The following is a 19,095-nucleotide window of genomic DNA, read 5'->3' on the forward strand; positions in this document are numbered from 1 at the left end:
AGCGATGTTCGTACTAATTTGCTTTGCAAAGAATGTGTTAAGAATTATAAGGCTATGTATAGAGCCGGCAGTGATGTGTATTTAGATATGGCGAGTCAGGTCACCGAGTCTAAGACTGTCCTAAGGATGTCGCAAAGTCAGAACCATCGTCCTTCAGCTCAGTCCAGTCGCCCGAATAAGTAGGGAGCCACTTCCAGTGCCGTAAGTGGGTAGCACCCAAATCGGTTTTATGTACTTCAATCTACGAAAGATCAGGAAAGATCTCTTGATGGGAACATTGGTATGTTATAAACCTCCTATTTACATATTTATATCTCATCAGATCTAGGGGCTTCTCTGTTTATTGTAACTCTTTGCATAGCAGTTAACTTTAAAGTTAAACCAAATATGTACAAAACCTTTCTCATCCTCTACCCCAGTGGGTCAGTCTATCATAGCCCGATGAGTATATAGGAACTGTTCGATTATGTATCTTAGGAAGTCAGGCTTCCATATTTCAGTAGTAATATTAGTATGTATAGAAAAGTAATGGTTGGGAATGATGCCCAACCCGTCTTTACCATAGTTCAAAGTTTTGTACATTAGTCATCATGATACCTGTGCATGCTTTACATCTTAGCTCCCTAAACACAACTTATATTCATGCATTTCCCATAGAATCGTGTGCATTTCCAATTCTTAGTATGAGGATTTCGAGTGTACTCAGTAGTACAAATCATGTTCCATGAACACAGAAACTCTAAACTCAGTTCATAAAGCTTATGACTTCTGCATTCATGCCTTATAGTTTGTTCAGTCCTAGTTACCATCTGAATTGTAGTCTCAGTTACGGTCTTAGTTATAGTGCCAGTCTCAGTCCAGTAATCAGATCAGAAACTTAGTTCAATTTTAGGTTTGCTCGACCGTAGTGTAAAATTATCAGTTGCTCGGTTATTAGTATTTTAGTACCTCAGCTTACAAAATATTTCAAAACCATGTTATATGCTTGGTCTTGCATTCTCAAATAATGCAGCTTTGAATAATTCATACTCAGTTATCTCATATTACCCAGTCAGTCCTTACCTTGTATACATGATACTCTACAGTTTTAGTCCAGTTTTTCAAACTAAGTATGGTTTAATCTTGAAGAGCTAGTATTCAGCTATCAGTCATTCAGTTAATCAAATAAGCTAATATACTTATGCATTCATGCGCAGTGCCCATGCAAATATTTTTCAGTAGTCCTAAGAGAAGTGTCATACTAGGTGAAAAGTATAGTTGAGAGAGAATTCAAGGGATATGTCTAAGCTTGAAAAACTATAGTTACAGTGCATAACTCTTAGTCACTCTATCTTAGATGATGATTTATAGGCCTCGCCTCATATTATTGAATTCTAGCCACGTTGTGATGTCTTATTCAAATAATCCCAAGCTTTCATTGCTCCTTATAGTTACTGGCAACTTAATAAAAATAGTGTCAGAGAAAATCTCCAGTTGCGAATAAGTTTTTAGTATCAGTTAGATTGTAACGCCAGTAATTCTTTTTAGCATACAGAAGGACCAATTCCTGTTTTGTGGTTTTCCATCTTTCCAGCTAGTCATACTATCTGAAGTCTCATGAATGTAACTATTCTAAGATGTACCAACCAAGTAGTTGCATGTTCACCTCAGTTCATGTATCATGGCTTAGTTTTAGGCCCCAGATATTTAGTCACGATTCTGTTCGTAGGTGCGTTGTGCATCACCCCAGTTTTCCTTAGTATCTTAGCCAAGTTAGTATTCTTTGGGGGACATAATGTCCCAAGAGGGAGATGAACTATAACCTTGATCTTTTCTGTCCTAAACCTTCCAGTTCTTTTCGCATAAGAAATCCAGTTTTGAGTAGTGGGTACTCATAAGTTGACCTTCAAGTTCCAATCTCAGCCGTAAGCCATATATTCAAGGTGCTTAGTTTAGTTTATGATATTCAGTTGATGTATCACATTCCAGTCTCAGTTATTTTCTCATGTTCCCATTCATGTGTACTTCAAAAATAATCTTGGGTACATCAGTATTTTTCAGTTTAAGTAATAGTTTTTCCTTAGGCTTATTCAGTTTCATGCTCAGATTTTCCATTACAAACTTGATATCAGTTACCATTGCATATTCATTCATATGTTTATGCATCAGTTCATCCATGTATTTATGCATCAGATATGCATGTTTAGTATGAGAAACTCAGCTTATTAGTAATTACAGTCATGCATTCATGAATTAACTCAGTCATGTACTCATGCATCAGATATGCATGTTCAGTATGAAATTTGGTATGTCAGTAATGTCAGTCATATAATCATGTTTAGGATATTCATTTCCAGTAAGTAAGTTCAGTCTACCAATATTCTCAACTAAGTCAGTCTTATTCAAGGATGAATGTTTCTAAGGTGGGATATTGTGAGACCCTACGAAATTCTTAGCTTAATTCAGTCCTTTAAGTTGGTTAAGAAGGAGTCCCAGAATTCAAAAATTCTAGCTAAGTATTAAGTTTTAGTATTATTTTAGCCTTCATAAGTTGTCAATCTTTTGTCGTGGCCTTTACATCCTTTAAATATTGACATTTGAGATAATTCATGATCAGGAATATCAATAGGTGTTCCCGAAGAAGTTTTGGATTTTTTGAACTTTGTTTGAAGAATCTTTGGAATCCTAAACTAGGGAATCAATGTGATCTTGATGTGTCGCATTGACTATCGTGTTGATAAATGTTTTACCCATCTCTCAGCGTCTAATTCGAGTGAACTAATGCGAACTTGATACAGTGTGTTGGCTACATTGTTGATGCCGATGAAGTTGTGTGTTGGCCTGCACATCGATGGTTCAGTTTATAGTCTTTAAACAGCCACACCCTCAGGGCTAATTAAGTATTTTTCCCACACCCTTCTTCCTCCACAACAGAAAATTTAGCCCTTTTTAGTAAGTTATATTCATTCTTTCACAAATTGCTCAAGAACAAAAACCCTAGGTGAATTAAATTCAAATTCAAGGCTCAAGATTCCACCGTTAATTTTCTAAAATTCACCAACTAATGTATGTGAAGTTTTCATCCAAGGGTTCCATCCACCCTTAGAGTTCAAGAATCTCTTTTCAATTTCAAGTAGTTTGAATTCATGATTTTCCATGATTTGAATTAAAGTGTATTCATGATTATTACTTAATTGGGTTTCTATTTCCTAATTTATTAAAAGATTCATGTAGAGTTAATTGATATGTATGCTTTATCATGTGAATTCATGTTGAAACTCTTGGAATTGTGTAATTGGAATTGAATCATGATGCCTACATGTTGTTTTAGTATTACAAGTGGTTGATGAATTGTCCATGTGATTTAAATAGTGAAATTATATCATGGTAGCATATATGCAAGTGTTTTCTTGAATGTACAAATGAATGATTACTAAGTAGTTAGTTACCATGTCTCAATATTATGCCATGTTATTTAAGTTTATGCTATCGAGTCTTGAGGGTATTTAATACCCGATTATTTAGCTACTTGTCTAGAGCCATGTTCAGTCATAGGGTAGAATTAGTCATGTCTCGATCAATAGAATTCATTCAGTTACAAAACTTAGGAAAACTCAATGAACTCAAAATTAGTCGAGTAAGTTCAGCAAACTTAGTTCAGCTCATTTAAACAGTAGAATCAGTAATGGTTCAGTCAAGCCTAGTATGAACTAGAAAATCAGTTCAGTTCTATCCAGTTGGAAGTACGATTCAGTACCGAGCGAACCTATGGATGGAGGCTCACCTGCTAGTAGAGAGTGTGGTCCTTAGAAGCAATCCTTGCATTCCATAATTACGTAGCTAGTGTAGGTTAAGATATCTCCCTGTAAGACAGGGGTTGATATATATCTCATTTTAGTTTTTCCTACCAACGAGGGTTGACGAAAGAGCTTCCTGTCAGAGAGGGTTAACTTACAACTTGTCTCTACCCATGGCATGGTATTAACACCCTTCTAATTGGGGTTAAAGGTTGGACCCCAAATCAGTTAGAAAAGGGGCATGTCGTTTAGATGATTACCTCCCCTAGTCTCAGTTTCAAATTCAGCCTTAGAATAGAACTCAATTCAGTTCTACAGACTCAGGACTATCAGATATAGTCATTTTGTACAGCACTGATCTCAGTATATTTCCATAGAATCAGGACTATTAGATACAGTCATTCAGATATCAATAAATTAGTTTTAGAATTTAGTATTAGCATAATCTCAGTTAAAGTATTCATATTGTTGCATGTACTCTTATTCAGTTATACTCATTTTATTTAGTTAGCTTTATTCATGCATATGAACCCATTCATCTCAGCCTACCTAACTGAGCATACCAGTACATTCAAAGTATGGATGCATGCTTTTCTTTTGCACTATGATGTCTTATATCATAGGTTCAGACACACGGGCTCCAGAGAACCCTTAGCAGTTTACATTCTTAGCATATAGAGTTAGTGGTGAGTCCTCGTAGTTTTTGGGGACATATCCCATGAATTCCACAATTCAAATACTTTATAGGCTTTTCAGACTAGAGTATTTTCAGTTAGTTGTTTAGTTTTTAGTAATGATGTTCAGTTTTTGGTATTGTGATACCATATCCAGTATTATTTACAATATTGAACCTTATGGCATGTTGACTTCCTAATAACCGCATATTTCAGTATTATTATTTTTTAGTTATTATAGTAGGTACCGGTCAGGGGTTAGCTTATGGTCCATCAGGATGATGTGCACCGTGTAGCAGCTGGGGTATAGACTCGGGGCATTACAATTATGATTGTACCTTCTATTATAAAAAGTCTTCCTAAAAGTATTAGGGTATTTTTACATCAGACAAGCATATACCATAATCATTTCATGAAAGTACAATCATGGTATATGATCTCCTAATAAACTTCCTGCAATTTAACATCTTGTACCCATACATATCTAACACACGATCATATATTTAAGCTACGATTGTGAGTTGTGTCGTGGGCTGCATATTGACATTTATCCAACTAATACTTTAACCTTTGATCCTAATTTTACCAAAATAATCATTCTTTAATCACAAATGGGTAATCATACTTTCTCTGTGTTCACCAGTCTAAGGACTAATTTATAAGGAAACAAATTTAGCAATGACAGATATCCTATTCCCTTAGAACTCACAACTCATTACAAAGTTATTGGCATATTCATCCCACTATAATTTTTAATATGTTATAAAATTACAAACCATGAGATTTTAACTTCTAATGTTTTTTAGGGTATCTTGTGCTTTCTGAGTATTGGAAAAGCTTATAACTTAAGAGTAGCTACTAATTGGATTTAATTCCACTAATATGATCTTTAAATTTATTTTGGATGCCTTAATATCGTGCAAATTGGTTTATACTTTCATTTGAGTAAAGAATAAGGAGTATCGAGATAAGTGAATAAGGTTTATGGGAAAAAAATTGAGTCAGATCTAGTTAAGTAAAATTTATCGAATCTAATAGATGACTAAACGTCATGTCATTGGTTCTTACCACGATTATGGTTCCTATTCGTACAAGAAGGTTTTAACAAAAATTACTTGGGAAACTATGAGCCTTAAAAACGATCACAATATTAGCCATGACGTTTTCTTAAAATAATAGGTTTGATTTTTTGTGTGTTGGTTTTCAAGAGTTTGATCAGATGATTTGTAGCACAGATGTGACATGTAGGTATGATCATGACGACCAATAATAAGATAACTCGTAAAATTCATTCCTTTGGACATTGTGCAAGTTACTGAACCCACGATCATGGGACCTTCCCATAGTGGTGCCAACCTTTTGTGGATTCTATACTCAACCTAGTTTCATGATTCTTTTCTACACCATCCACACACAAGTAACACACATTATGCTCTATGTTCAAAAGTACATAATTATGGGTTGACTTCCATAAAACACTTGATTTAATGTTGCAGTACGACATAGTTATATTGGTTACACTGAATTTACCAACCAGCCCATGGGTTTCCTCCCATGGAGCACCTGATTCAAAATCACAGTATGAGTCAAGTGTTCCTAACTTCTCAAGTACTTTCTAGGTCTACTTCACATAACATTTTCACCTTGTCAATGTCACTAAGGTAGTGTGTCACCCTTTGTCCATCCACTTTAATTCTTAGCCTTCTTTATTTTCCATCTTGAGTGTCATAAGGAGACACTCTAATTACACTTTATGGTCCTCTCTATTTTTACTTTATTTTCTAGAAAGAAGTTAAGCTTAGAATCAAATAGCAATACCGTATTGACTGCAGAAATTTTCTTTTCTTCATAATGAGATTATGGTAAATTTCATCCTCTTCTTATAGAAAGATTACAATTAATAGTAATGGAGATCAAATTCATCCATTTCATTGAATTGTTCAATTATTAATTTAACAGCATCTTTCCATTCTAGATTCAACCCTTTTAGTGGCCATAACGTTTTACACTCAAGTTGCCTTCTTGTCTGAGGATAGTAAGGTATTTCCACTTTCAGTTTCACACGATATTTCTTAAGCAAGGCTTTGAATAGACAATTGAAAAAGTGTGAGCCTCCATTACTAATAATAAACCTTGGTGTCTTAAATTTGAAAAATATGTTCTTTCTGAAGAATGTTGTGACACACTTCCCTTCATTTCTTAGAAGCGCAACTGCCTCAACCCATTTTGTAACATGGTCATTATCTATCGAAATATACTTTATACTATACGAGCTAACAAATGGGACAATGAAGTCAATACCCAAAACGTCAGAAAGATCAAGCTCAAGTACAATGCCCATTGAAAACTCTTGCACTGAGGATGTTTCCTTTCCTTAAGAATTGGTCATAGGCTTTGTCATAGTCATGTACATTTCATAAATAGTGTGGGGGCAATGTTATCCATATTGAAATATCTTGTGCAGAGTCCATGTAACACCATGATAACCCCCAACTGGTGATGAGTGGCATGCCTCTAATATACATATCATCTCAAACTCAAGAACACATCTTCGAATCCTTCCATCTACACAACTCTTGAACAAGTATGGCTCATCCAAAGGAAATTCCTCATATCATGCATAAACTTCTTAGTTGCTAAAATGATGGTCTTCAAGATCCACAAAACTCACAAAATAATTTGAAAATTCTAAAAACCCCAGTATCAAATCTTATGATGTGACCAACACCTACTTATCTAAGAAAGTATCATTAATCTCAAGTTCACCTTTCAATTTTATCTTAACCCTTTTCCAGCCATGATAAGTGGTCGGCACTTGATTCTCAGTCATAATACATTAACCTTGGTTTCACATTCTTCTTTACCATAAGGTACCTAAAAATATGTGTTCAGGATGCACAATCACTTTGTGCCAAGCAAATAAGATCAAAATTTCTCAAGTGCGAACACCGTAGCAAGCACTCTTGTTCTATCATAGTGTAATTTCTTAGATAAGGGTTAAGTGTTTTTCTATCATAGTAGATGGGGTGTAAGATCTTCTATTACCATTACCATAGGACTGCACCTAGTACCATGCCACTAGCATCACACTTAACATCGAATGACATGGACCGATAAGGAGATATAATTATATGGGATGGAATTGACTTCTCTTTCAGGCATTCCAACACCTTTAGACATGAATTATCAATGACAAACTTCACCTCCTTCTCTAATGACTTGCACAAAGGATTTTCAAATTCAGAGATGTCCTTGATGAATCTATGATAGAAACCTGCATGCCCCAAAAAGCTACAACTATCCTTCACGATAATTGGTGTAGGCAATTTTTCAATCAACCTATTCTTTGCCAGGACAACTTTAGTCCCCTTCTTCGAAATCTTTTGAACAAGAACCATTCCTTCATTAACTATGAAATTGCACTTCTCTAAGTCAAAACTAAGTTACATTCCCCTCATCTATTCAAAACACGAGAGATATGTACTAAGAAATCCTCCAATGAATCACCAATAACTAAGAAGTCATGAATAAATACCTCAATAGGATCCTCAACCATGTCATAGAAGAGGGATATCATGTAACACTAAAAGGTTGCAAGTTTAATACCCAAACCAAAAGGCATCCTTTTGAATGCGAACATCCCACATAAACTAATCATAGTGGTATTCTATTAGTATCATGAACAATACAAATTTAATTGTAACCTAAATAACCATCAAGGAAATAGTACCATCGTCTACCATTAAGATGATCCAACATCTCATCCATAAAAGGAATCAAAAATTGATCCTTCTCAGTCCATGCATTTGACTTTCTATAATCATTGTATACACTCTGCTAGAGACTAACCTTATAGAAATAATGTCACACCCTAATAATGGATGAAGCAGACAAAAACTATAGGAGAAAATACTATAACAATAACCTAGATGAGAAAATAAATCACTATACAAATGGAATTGCTGATAAGAGAAGTTGTTTATGCAATACCAACCTATTAGCCTAACTGATATAGATGACATGTAAGTCGATAAATACGTATGACTGCTTTACAATGTCTACAAATACTGTAATGGAATCCATGACTATAAAACCATTCAAACATATATTATAAAAACTTGTCAAGGCCCTGAATCAACTTGGAGCTCACTAACAGCCACGGAGTATCCTGTACTTCAATTAGGGAGATCTACTAGATAAGAATTTGTGCTTGCAACATAGCACGTTGGTCCCTCCATGAGGGATGTCAGTACATAGTAATGTACTAAATATATAAGGCATGAAATAACCATTAGTGAAATATGATATCAATGAAATCAGGGATCAATATATAAATGTATAGAGAAGGATGAATGACCACCTTTTACTTACACTTATGAAAGCCTGTACGTTACATTCTTTTCATTAATTTAATGTTCTTTACTTTATAATATTTGTAAGCAATGTGATATGTATGACCAGCTGATCATTGGTAAATATAATAAATGGGATCGACCCATGCTAGACTGTCACCCCTGAGTTGCCACCCATCCAAGAACTATGATCGGCCTAAGCTAGGGTTTTACCCCTGAGCTCTAACCCATAAGTCCAAGAATTAGGATCAGCCCATGCTAGGCTTTTGTCGCTGAGCTGCCACCCATAATATAAGTAGATTGGGATCGGCCATGCTAGGCTTTTTCTCATGAGCTTCCACACATAATATAATCATATTTTCTTTACATTACTTCCTTAATCCTTAAGATTATTAATTTGGTGGTCATACTATTTTCAGCTTTGGTAAAATAAATCATACTAGCGAAATATGAGTAGGAACTCAAGGTAGTAACAATGTAAAAAGAATCAACTGTAACACCAACACAATATTTAGATGATTAAGAAACCTAATAAATACACTAAGCATTTGGGCATCTCAAATACGAGCATATATGTATATCAAGAGAAGACATCTAAGTGGTGACATTTAACCTCTCAACAAAGAAGGTAAGATCTCTATGTAGCGTTATGATAATTAGCTACTTAGTAAGGATATTGATTAAAAGGGGTACATGAGTATAAAATCTAGTGGAGCACTTGGGCAGATTGAAATTGAGAAAAACTGTACATTTATAGTAAGAACATATAAAATTGTACAACAAAGAAATATAGGATTCTATGAGACACATTTATATACAAAGACACTTGGTGCGATAACCAATGAGAGGAACATGTAATTATGGGATCAAATAAAGTACGTGATCAACTAAACTAGTTGGAGCAAGTTAGTGATGACTAGGCAGTTTGTGTACCCGACAAATACAAATTCTTACCATGTATAATCAAGGATATTATTGACACATCTAAGAGAAATATGGGACAATGGTTCACTATAGAAGCAAGTACAGTAATAATCCCACATTGAAGTTCTTTAACACACTAAGGGGTTAAGAAGATCATTAGATACACTATAGATTATACACTGCTCCTTCACCCCACTTTCTAGGAAGAACACTTAGAATACTTACTTTGTAACACAAGTACTAAATTCATGCCAAACAATATGGAATAAAATAACCTTACATACCTTATCTTCCGACCAATATGACTACAACAATTCACCTTTCCTTTAACTGTTACTCTATAATATAAGGACATAATGAAGCTAATATTAGAACCTACTCATATTATAATCCTGCAAAAATTATAGTTAAACAGTTGATGGGCAGTAGACCACCTAAACACATAATGTACTACCACACCCTTCTTTTATACTTTAATAGAAGCTCTATTCAACCATTGTATAAGGTAACTCACTTCCTCACTAAAGAATTATATATACAACAACCCATAAATAGTCACAAAATCCATAAACTACAAAAATAACCCCTCATGTGTGCACCTTCATTTTGGCCTCGTAATAACGTTAACCAAACATTTTTTAAGGCTATACATGATTTCTTCACTTCCACATATAATAATACAGCTCTAATATCATAATATAGTTAGAAAAGATGAGCTCACACTTTCAATTAGTATCCCATGAGTTCCAATATATAAGTACGTCTATAATGTGTAAATAAGCTAATAATTAGAAGTTAGGGTAGCACCATACCTTGGATATCTTAATCTGTTATTTTCCCCCAATTACTATCTTTGCAAACTTCTCTAAATCACAAAATAGAAAAGAAACATTAGAACAAGCATCAGATGAAAATTGACCAACAACCCAAACTTATGATATAAAATTCTTACCTTAATCTTTGAAAGATTGTGGCAGCACCTTGGCTGCCAACACCTATATATTCACTCCCCTTGAATAACTTTCTAATATATTCAAAACTAAGGTGGAGAGAAGGTAATTTTATAGGCTACTTTACAAAAAATATTTTGAAGAACACTTAGAACCCTATTGAAAAATAGAAAGGTTGTTTAGAGGATAGAAGAGAGAGATTAAAAGACTTAAGAGAAATCAAATTTGATGAGAAAAATATGAGAGTTTATTAATGATTTTTTGAACCTTTAAAGGCCTCAATTGGCTGGCTTATTCTCTTCTTTATTTCCAGCCACTATTTGGCTCTAATTTAGACCATAAATGCTAAGTAGGTCATGCACCTACTGATGCCATTTAAGCTGGTTAAAAGTCCAAGTAGGTGACACACCTACTAGGACATTTTTAAGTAGTTGTTGTGGGTTTGGAAAGATTGGGCCTTGGCTACCATTCTCCTTATATTCCTTTAGTTTCTTTGGGCCTCAAATAAGTCCATCCATATAGGCCTTAATTTGGTCAATTGTTCTAAGTAGGTAATACACCTATTTGTCACCTACTAGCTTAATTAAGTCAAGAAAGCACCACATTTATTTTATCCAATATTTTGGACATCTTAATCCCTCCACTAAAACTTAACACTTAACTCTAAATTTTAAGCTTATGTATCTCCTTACTATGTCAAGTTTAAATATTTTGTTAGTGATGAGTTGGGTGTTACATCATCCCCCCCCCCCCCCCCCCCCGGATCATTTGTCCTCTAATGAAAAGTGTAGTTAATGACTTGATTAACCGTAGAATTTCCCATGAAAAATTTCAAGAGTTTCCTTTATAAATTGGACTATACCAAATCTGTTGTCTAACTAAAATAATGTATAGAACCTCACAGGGCGTCTCAATAGATATAATACATAAAATGATAATATGATACATAAAACTCCTCTCTTGGCCATTTGTTTTTATACAGGTCCTTTTAGTTTAGCATATTCTTCCTCATTTTCTTCATTGGACATGGAGAATGCATGGAATTAAGGAATTTAAGTATAAACCAGTACTTGAATGTATGACATCTTGTTGAGATACCAAACAAGTAAATGTTGATGAAATATGCCATCATATAAGGGAAGTACATATTTTAAAATCCTCCTATTGGTGTTTGTAATAAGGATAGGTAATTTGGATTTTTATTATCTTTTACTTTCTAAGTAGCTTGTTGTATATTTTGGTTTACCCACAAACACTTACTGTAGGCTATATCCCACAGAAATATTATCGAAGGTTGTATCTTTTGTCCTTAACTTCCTGACCTAACAATTAATGAAATGGCTATGGGTACTTGTTTGAATAGTAGGTCCTTGGTCCTTTAAGAAGAATGGATCTTCTACAAATTTCTATCAAATGGACACATGAAATCATAGAATTCCTAGACAATCCTCCATATAATTTATAATTCCTAAAATACTTAGGGCTCAACTTCCCTTGTTTCATAAATATTATGATGTTTTTCATAGGTGAGTTTTATAATAACACATATATGTTAATTTAAATTCTAAAGTAGTGTGTTTCACCTTTGTGTAGGCGTCATACTAAGACATTGGATAGGGTTATACTAAAATTCACATATATGATCAAACTTTTTTGACCACGATAATTATTTCATCAAGATACAGGGAAACTTTATCCCAACAATTTCAATACTTGAATCAATAAGCACAAACAGGCATACAACATAGGGACAAATATGTCACTAGAGTCTATGACATATAAGCAAGTTAGCAAAGGGGCACTTAACCTATGAACTGGTGAAGCTAATAAATATGCAACATATTAACAATTGAGCTATAAAAATGTGTGATTTATGTCCAAGTACGCTATGAAAACATGTATTAGATTGTACATACAAACTCTAAAGTAGGATGTAAGAAAATAAAATATAAGACATGTAGCATGTGGGCAGATATATTATAAGTAGAATAGTATACGAGCTATTAGGATAACTCATGGAACAAATGATGCAAATAATGTGCAATACTAAAACTATGAAAACATATATACTACATAAGTAGGTAGACTATAGAAAATGTAGCTATATAAGAAAGAGAACAATGAAACAAAAATCTCGTTGAGAAATTGGACTATATCACATGGATAAGTAGATTAATATGTAAATGATTACATGTATGGAATATAAGAAAAGGAGCATCTGACCCATGGACAGGTAAATAACTATCAGGCCTATAATTCTTATGCAAGTAGGCTACGAGGCATGTAATCTATAAGGAAATGGTTTGTGAAGCATATAACCCCTACATAAGTGATATATGGCAAGTAACCCATGTGATATATAACATATTGGAAAAGGTCATATAAAACGTATAACAATAAGTAAGGTTCCTATGAATGGTCTAACACCTATATGTAAGTGTTCCACGACACACGTAATAAATAAGAAAATAATAAACCAAGGGAAAATGACGTGTGAATAGATGAGTTATGGAACATATAGCATGTATATTATGTACCATTATGTACCAAACTAACATCTACAAACAATGAGTTATCTTATAGAATCATTCCACCACATAGTGCAAGTATACTATCACTAAGGTTAAATAATGAGGCGGATAATTCTGCCCATGTTCTTTACTTACCTCAAAACACATATAATTGATTTCCCTATATTATCTTTCTACATATTAATTCTCTTTATCAGTGTTTCATTCTGAGTCAATGTAAACACCAGGGCCATGATAGAAAAAAAATCCTTAACAGTTTATTTGTAGGACTAGGAGGTTGAGGTTAACGTTATCTTTTCTACGGACAGAGGGCCTTATTATAACCAATGTTTTGTACCAAATGAATGTTCCAATAAGCAAATTACTAATGAAATTGAAGGGCACTATTGCATATAAACTCTTATTTATAGTAAATCAAACATAAATGTCAAGTACATGCAAAATTATATCATGATTCTACAAACATATGTGGGTTAGTCTCTTTTGGGATTAACTAGATGAGTCTATCCATGATAACTAATTTTCCCATAACAAGTGAGAGCTAACAAGTGAGGTCTAAAAAACTTGTGTCTTAACAAGTGATGGCAATCCAATGCCTTTAGTCAAACTATTTAGGTAAGTTATGCATCATAGGAATTGACATATTAGGGAGTAAAGTGATCAAATGGTACTTTATGCTTCGCGGAAATTTAATAACCCATCAGAGCTCTATATATATGCATAAAAAACTATCTCTTATTTTAATAGGGATAATACAGATGCATCCATAAATGATAGGTTAGGTCAAGTTTATATATTCTGATCGCCTCTATTTTCTTGAATTTAATAAGACTAGGAATCAAAACATGCATTAATATTGAGTCATTTGAGTGTCACTATTAACTGCTTTGAGATCTAACTAATGCCCTTTTTAACAAATAGTACTAGCTTTGTGTATTCTAATTTCACTAAAATCAGCCTAGCTAATAACAACTTAGGTCTAACTAGTCAATATTCCCTTTTAAACCTTAAAATGTTGTCATATATATTCCTCTATTTCCAAAACATATAACCATAGGAACCAACTTTACATAAAATCATAGAAAGGCTCATCCTAGAGTTTTTTAAGCATAAAAGTATTACTTGTTATTAACCTATTTGGGGCGGTCATACACACATACCTTGTAAAAAGATAATTGCTAAAATCTAGAATGATATTTAGTAATGTTATCACATGTACAAGATCATTTTTCAGACCATGCTACTAGCCTCTTTCAACAAATACAAAACAAGTTCAGCAGATTCTATTTTAAAAACATGTGTAACTCTAAAATCCTATATTTTTACAAACAAAGTACTAATTGTCCTTCATAGGATTAAATCCTATATATTAAAGGAGTCATGTGGGGCCATTCATATCGTCTTAAGAAGCACACTGTAACGCCCCAAAAATGGGTCCCAGGATGTTACAGGGTGCTTAAGGCTACAAGTAGCCCCAAGCTAACCCTTTGAGCCATATTCACATCATTCAACACTTATCAGTAGAATTACTATGATCAGTCATCAAAATATTCTCTACGATATCAAAATTCAAAAACAAAAGAGATGCGGAAAGGTAACAAAATACGACACATCACGGCAACTCCAACCATGTTGTCTAGTCTGACAAGCCTCTAGAAGTCAACAACATCAGAGAGCCATTGGGACATACCCCAACTGACTCATACTCAGTATCAAAAGTACTTCATCCAACGAAACAAAATTCTGGATGTCACGTCCTTGGATCATGAGGACTTCCCACAATAGAGGATGTAGAACAGCGTGCCCGAAAAATCAGTGTCGAGCCTGGGATTGAGTACCTGAACCCTGAGAAAATGTATCCCATATCCAGGTACCATAGAAATGGACCGAGCATGTGGGGGTGTATGCAGTTTAAAATATCAACATCATAAGCATTTATAGGAAGAATGCATGATATAATGAATGACTCGCATAGCTTGAATAAGATCACTGTAATCATCAGAAAGTGAAATAAATGTAATAAAATATGTGAGTCATTATATAAATTCTCAATCACTTTCCAATTCATTAGGTGATCAAACCTCATAATAAAATCCCACTTCGATAATATAAAATCATTAAACTTTGTAAAAATGATAGCTTTCACAACTCAACTTTCAAATCATTTCACTTTTCATCTCAGATATAAGAATACACACACACATACACTGGGAGTCACTTACACCAACATAAACTATGTGAGCTACATGGAGTCCAACATCCAACCCATGTTGGAGAGAGCTATCCTATCCTTGCCATCAGAGTAGGACCTTAATCATTCATTCACTAGTGTTCACTCTATCAATCAGCCTTAGGCTCATATCCTATGGGGGCACGTAGTTCTATAAAAGTACCAATTATAGCTATACCTCCCACTCAGTACTAAAGAATACTCCCGGACTTAGCTCAGATATTTTCAAAGACAATCCACAACAAAACCAATTCAACAATTCATAACGGGAGACATCATGCTACCCCTGTTTCATAATCAATCACAGTGTGGTTTTCTTTTCTCATTCGTGTTCAAAAATAACTCTTTCAAGAACAAAAGGTCAAATTAATTCCATTCTCAAAGTGTGTATAACACATTACTTCATAAAATAATAATCTCAATCGGGGTTCAAAACCCATAATTCAATACTTGAGAAAAACACTTCAAGATTTATACTTTATTTAGCAAACATGATAAAATTCATATAAAATCTAGAAATTTGACTTTTAAACATGATATTCACATCAAACTCATGAAATCCATACTCAAAACATCTAAAATATCATAACTTCTTGATCAAGGATATAGAATGTAAGTTTTCATCTCGAAGTCACAATAAGACATGTAAAATCATATATCTTTGAAAATAATACAACTTGGGCACAAAAACGAAAGAAGGCTCTTCTTGAAAAACCCCACATACCTCTATAGTAATGAAATTGTTGAAAGATTGGACTTTCAAACCTTGATTGGGCAACCCTAGTTGTTTTTCTCCTTTTGTGCTCTTGGATGATGAACTTACACTGATACTAGGGTTATGATGTATTTAGGAGCAGTTAAATTCATAGGGTTATGTTTAGGGACGTGTAAGGAATGTTAAAAGGTTTATTTATCCTTGATATAACGCAAAACAGAGTGTTTAAGTCACTCCACATATATTATCGCCTATGTTTACATAGGCGCCACCTATGCTATCGCCTATGTTTACATAGGCGCCGCCTATGGTACCACCTATGTTTACATAGGCGCCGCATATGCTATTACCTATGCTTTCCAGTGACCATACGCGATTGGTTAGGTGACACCGTCTACTTCGCAAAGCCATAACTCTTAGCTCGGGAGTCAGATTTTGATGAGATTGGTATCATTGGAAAGCTAGTTCGATTCTCTATGATTTTATGGATAGAAATATGCAGAAATACCACACATTTATCAAGTTATGCTCATTCAAAGATGACCCTGGCAAATTCAAACTTTAAAACTTGATGGATTCCGAAACTCTTCTCTTGTATTAGCTTAAGTTACTCATACAACCACACATAACACATCATAGGCTCTCTTTTAACTAGGGTACTTTTGCTAATTTAGGTTACCAAATATGGCTTACATAATTAGGATTTCACATGTACGAACAATGGTTTGCTTTCTAGCCTAGGAAAGTGCGAGGTATAACAATATCTGCCCCTTGGGGACATTCGTCCTCGAATGACGCTGGGTATACTAAGAGTAAAGAAAAACTAATGGTACATAGTTGAAGCAACTTGCTAATCTTGCCTCTACTTCGTTCTACTTTTTGGAAACAACAAGGACTGCATAACTCATGAAATCACAGCTTAATAGTATAAAATAGCTGCTGAACTACGACAATTTTGCATAGAAAAGGAATGATTTAGAGTAGAATGGTACCTTCGGCTTGATCGGAGCTTATGGAAAATAGGTGCGGGTACTTTGATCGCATATACGCCTCAGCTTCCCAAGTTGGATCCTCAACGGCTTGGTTTTGCCACAACACCTTGACCAAGGGAACTTCTTTGTTCCTTAGTCTTCGTACTTGGTGATCTAAGATCTCAATAGGAACTTCCTCAAAGGAAAGAATATCTTGCACATCAGGGTTTTCTGAAGGATCTACAACAAAACAATCACCAATGTGTTTCCTAACCATGGAGATATGGAAGACAGAGTGAACGGAAGATAACTCTGAAGGCAACTCAACCTCATACGCTACCTTACGAACACGGCTAAGAACTCTGTAGGGGCCAACATAATAGGGACTAAGTTTCCCTTTCTTTCTGAATCTCTTCACTCCCTTCATGGGTGAAATCTTCAAATAAACCAAGTCACCAACTTCAAATTCAAGGTCTCTTCTTCTAACATCTGCATACGACTTCCGACGACTCTGTGCGGTTTTATCGTCACTGCCCAAATAAATACTTTCCATACAAGTCATAAGGATTCTTTGAATGTCTTAAGGACCCAATTGCTTCCTAGCTAGTATGTTGGCCTAGAGATTCTGCTATGGCTACGACTAGTGGATTTGAATCATAAAGACTCAAAATGAGTTGTATGGTGTCTTCCGTATCCTAACTAGTGTGATGCCCAATTATTTCTGCTTTGACAACATCTAGACCATGCGACTCATAATGAGTGAGTACGAGTTGTATAGACTGACTCATATCCAAGTCAACATTGGTGATTGTGGACACTATCTAGACTATGAGTAGGACTAATGTTGGGTGTATTTATGCATTCTAGCGCTACTATTCTAGCCTAATTAGCCATATTTTGAGGATGATTCATGTGATTAATGGGTTGTGAATGATATAAATGAGAATTATGTGTCCATGTGTGTGTATACAATGTTTAATGGTGGTTTCACATGAGTTTTGATTCAATTTGAGCATTTAGAGTTTAACCCAGAAAACTAGTGTAACTAGGTTGAGTTAGGCGTTTTTCTAGTCTATTGTGTTGGGTTGTAATGTGTTTTAATGAAGTAATAAGGTTTTTATTATGTATTTATAAATGAAAAAAATTATTTATAATGTTCAATGGTGAATTGGATCAAGAAAAGAGTCAAAACACTAAGTTAAAGCTCAATGTGAATTTAGCCTATTCTTAGCTCGTTTTTCTAGTTCACCGTTGGGGATGTTGTGTTATATGGTTCTCTAAATTGTTGTGTTTAATGTTATAGTATTCTTTTTGAATGGACTATTATGATATATTGAGGATTTACAAGCTTTAAATCAAGTGGAACCAACTCACAAAGGCTTGGAATGGATCACGGAAGCACAAAACACAACTTGATGCCAATTTGGATACCTGAGCAGTATTTGGTGAGTCTCGGCGTGTGTGAAGGAGTATTGGCGTGTGAAACACATAAATGGATTCATAAGGCACCCAAAACAGTTAACTAACATGATTTATATGCGACTCAACGCCCACCAACACGTTAATCAGTAGGTTCGCTGACGAACAGAAATTGTTTCCTTGTTCAACAAGGCATGGGCTATTTATTCAACCATAAATAGGACTTTATTAACGTTTTTTTAACTTACTTTTGGACATTTTTGAGGATTAAGGAGTTTACCACAACTTCTTTTCAGTGTTTATATCTCTTTACTTTAGTTTCTTTCATGGTTTGGATCATCAATCAAAGAAATTGAATGATGAATATTTCCATTAAAGGGTAAAACTCCTTTTTCGGGGTTAAAGCCACGTTCCTGATTACTTTTATTTTGAATTAATTTCATTTGATTTTATTATGATTATCGGTGCTTGTTTATTCTTGTTTAAACTATTTTAAGGTTTAACTACCCTTTGAATACATCAATTGTCAACCTTGTGATCTCGGGAGAGGGAT

Source organism: Capsicum annuum, chromosome 7 (genome assembly GCF_002878395.1).
Source record: "Capsicum annuum cultivar UCD-10X-F1 chromosome 7, UCD10Xv1.1, whole genome shotgun sequence".
In the NCBI taxonomy this organism is placed as follows: Eukaryota; Viridiplantae; Streptophyta; class Magnoliopsida; order Solanales; family Solanaceae; genus Capsicum; species Capsicum annuum.